The 3,850-nt window shown below is 38.8% G+C and overlaps 1 protein-coding gene across 8 annotated transcripts in view; it reads right to left on the reverse strand.

Annotated features, from left to right (window-relative positions):
• rnf144ab (ring finger protein 144ab) overlaps positions 1 to 2,637 on the reverse strand; it is an 18,611-nt gene extending 15,974 nt beyond the window's left edge. For 5 of the 8 annotated variants that reach the window (XM_026998994.2, XM_026998999.2, XM_026998995.2 and 2 more), the window contains exon 1: positions 2,401 to 2,637. The gene's annotated coding sequence lies outside the window, so the exon portion shown is untranslated. Of the gene's footprint in view, positions 1 to 2,394 lie in introns of all 8 variants that reach the window. The other 3 variants (XM_026998997.2, XM_026999000.2, XM_026998998.2) reach the window with 1 other exon arrangement.
• Positions 2,638 to 3,850: the final 1,213 nt, after the last annotated feature.

Here is a 3,850-nt window from a genome sequence, read left to right on the forward strand (position 1 = left end):
ACCTGAATGAGCTTTAATGACACTCCATTAATATGGAGGTGGTCCCCCTTTGTAGCTACAACAGCATTCACTCTTCTGGGAAGAATTTTAAGATTCCAAGATCTTGGAATGCATCTCTGGAAATTTTAGCCCATTAATCCTGACGTTTTGTGAGGACTGACATTGATGCTGGATGACAGAACCTGGCTTGCAACCACCATTCTGGTTCATCCCAAAGGTGTTAAAAGGGGTTGATGAGGAAATAAAATTATTTAGGTAAAAGAAAGTTAAAGTAGTCAGCCAAATATTATCCAGTATTCTCATGAGGTAATCTGTGATGTCAGTATAGTGGCCTTTGAGGGTCTTTGTACCAGGTGTAGAGAGGTGCAGAAGTGTGATTTAAAGCATGAAGGTCTAGAATGTTCCTGTGCTTCTCTCAGGACATGGTGTGGAGAGCTTCAAGGATGCTGAGCAGGTTTATTCTGGTTTGTTTTAGCAACAAGAAACAATGTTATTAATAGTAGGTAGATAAAATTAGATCTCTTAAAAAAAAAAAAAAAAAAAAAAAGAAGTCTCTTGTTTGAATATGAATATGAAGTATTGAATATCATTCTGAATATTGGTAAACAATGCATGATTTGGATACAATGCTGGAAAGTTCAAAGATCAATATGTAAAAAAAAGCAGAAACAGTGTATAAAAATTAAACTCCCCTCAGACATTCTCTGGAGAATGCCTCAAATGCTTGTTCTCCTTTACTTGCAATAAAGAACGGGACCGGCTATTCTCCTCAACTAATTCTTGAGTCTGCATCTTTATTTGTTATTTAGATTTATAACTTTAAAGCCAGCTAATGAAGCTGAGGTCAGGGCTCTGTACAGGCAGGTCAAGTTCTTCCACACTAAACTCACCCAACCCTACCATTATGGACCTTGCTTTGTACACTGGGGCACAGTCATGCTGGAACAGAAAAGGGTCTTCCCCAAACTATTCCCACAAAGTTGGAAGCATACAAAATGTATTGGTATGCTGAAGCATTAAGATTTTCTTTCACTGTAACTAAGGGGTATGGGCCAACCCTTGAAAAACAACCCCATAGCATTATCCTTCCTCCACCAAACTTTATAGTTGACACAATGCAGTTAGGCAGGGTACATTCTTTGACATTTACCAAATCCAGACTTGTCCGTCAGAATGCCAGATAGAGAAGGGAGATTCGACACTCCACAGAACCTTTTTCCACTGCACTGAGTCCAGTGGCAGCATGCTTTACACCACTCCATCCGACACTTGGCATTGTGTTTTGTGATGTAAGGCTTACATGCTGCTGTTTAGTCATAGAAAAACCCATGCCATGAAGTTCCTGGCACACAGTTTTTATGTTAATGCCAGAGTAGGTTTAGAACTCTGCATTTATTGAGCCAACAGAGTATCAGCAACTTTTACAAGCTGTGTGCCTCAGCACTTGGAGACCCTTCTGTGTAACTTTATATGGTCTGCCACTTCACAACTGAGTTGCTGTGGTTCCTAAATGCTTCCACGTTTCTAGAAGGGAAGAATCTTCACAAACTGTCTTGTTGCAACAGTGGGATCCTATTAGGTACCACGATGTTGCCAGGACGTCATACAATAACAACATCTTCTATAACGTTTTGGCGAGCTTGCAAAAACATTCAGATGACATCCAAGGGACATATTTTTGTTAGCTGGGAAGGAATCAAGCTCTACTTTGTGTGCTTGCAGCCGCTATACAATAACTATCCACTGGCTGCAACTCCTGGAGAACTGAAAAGAGGTTCTTTGTGCTAGTCTATGAGTCTGTAATAAGGCAAGGAGGGTCAACCTGGTTTGTATGCCGAGGTACACGGGAACGAACAAAATCAAAGGAAGCTTGGGAATGCTACTCCTCAAAAACTGTCTATTAGGAATTACACAATAAAACAAAGCGTTAGGACTGAGCAACCCAACCAGGAAGGAACAGCTGGTAAAAGTCCATTTCGTAACTAGACTAGACTTATAAGTGTGGGAGTGTACGGAACACTAACATCATAACTATCGGTTTTCATTGCTACTTTTCAACGTCATAAATGAATACACGCCTAGTGGAAGTATATATAAACTAGATTCTCGGGAGAAGAGTAAACAGCAAGACATTTGAAATGAAAAAAACAAAACAAAAAAAACACCACCAACAAATCTACGTAAACATTTCTAAACAAACCACCAGCTGCGTCTCTGAGATATCGAACTGGCTAAATTCTGCTGAATGCTATAGAGGCTTAACATTCTTTTCTACTAATAAAGTTATCTTGCATTCAAGTGATAATGTTTTCTTACTTGCAGATGTGGTTGTCAGTACAATAGTTTAACTGAGATCAGCTCACAACAATCTGGACAGCGTATTATATCATTTACCTTTACCTTACGTTGAAGATATCCGTTGTCAGTCTGCAGTCAAACTGAGTCGGAGTAACAGCGCGATGTCCTCTCTAAGGTCCGCATTCACCGTTAATAAACTGTGACTTTATAACAGTGAGGCTTACTGAACAGTACTTTCTAGAAAGTACTTTCGAGAAACCGTTTATGGGTTTTTCAAAATCAGCTGATAGGGGTGACTTTAGAGTAACGCCATTTGACGCTACAGATTTGCTGTTCAGAGACGTGAACTAAAAAGCGACCTCTGCTGACCAAAATGGGGAAGCGCTGTGATGCCTATCGCTGCGAAAGGTAGCGGGTACTGGTTAGTTGCAGCATGCAATTAACCTGAATGTACATCGCATTTATGTTCAATTAAAACAGCACAAATATATAATTTTTATAATACTAAAATAGAGATAAACATATAAATAAATAAAGGATATTTTGTGAACCTGTAGGATTATATACCCATGATATTACTATTACTATTAGCCCAGAAAAGGGGGAAAAAAGTACAAAACACGTCTGAACACTCAGTTGACGTTGGTTTTGAAACAAGATGACAAAAGAAAAACTCTAAGTGACTTTGAAAGAGAGTTCATTATTGGGGCACAGATGGCAGGAGCTTCTGTCACAAAAACGGCTTAATGGTTTGTTGTTTCACCGGGAACAGTGATGAAAGTGATGCATGCATTTAGATTAATCAGAAAGACATCAGTAAATACAGGAGGAAATTGTGGTTCAAAGCACACATTCAATGAACATTCTAAAAGACCAAAACCAGAAGAAAACTGTTCTTGACGTAATTGAGAATGCCAATGAAGGATGTTGAAAGATGGAGAATTCTACAACTTAATGAATTGAAGGATGTTGCAAAGAATAGTAGCAAAGAAAGAAACACACACACACACACACACACACGCATGCACAACATGTGTGTGTGCGTGCGTGTGTGAGAGAGAGAGAGATCGAGAGAGATAGAGAGTGAGAGAGAGAGAAACAGGATTGTTTTGACCTTAATTTTGCAAGAGAAAACATTGTTATTACTATATTCTGATGGGACTGATCACTTTCAGGATGACAGCGCCCCCATTCACAGGGAGTGAGGTTTCACTGAATGGCTTGATGAGTATTAACAAGATGTAAATCATATTCTATGCCTTTTGCAGTCACCCAGTCTTATCCTTCAAACATTAACTGAGGGAATATCTTTCATAAGAATGGTATTCTATCTCTCCCAGACAGTTCCAGAGAATGACTGACTGATTTTCTATCTATCTATCTATCTATCTATCTATCTATCTATCTATCTATCTATCTATCTATCTATCTATCTATCTATCTATCTATCTATCTATCTATCTATCTATCTATCTATCTATCTATCTATCTATCTATCTATCTGTCTGTCTGTCTGTCTGTCTGTCTGTCTGTCTGTTTATCTATCTACCTA

This window comes from Electrophorus electricus, chromosome 3 (assembly GCF_013358815.1).
Source record: "Electrophorus electricus isolate fEleEle1 chromosome 3, fEleEle1.pri, whole genome shotgun sequence".
Lineage (NCBI taxonomy): Eukaryota > Metazoa > Chordata > Actinopteri > Gymnotiformes > Gymnotidae > Electrophorus > Electrophorus electricus.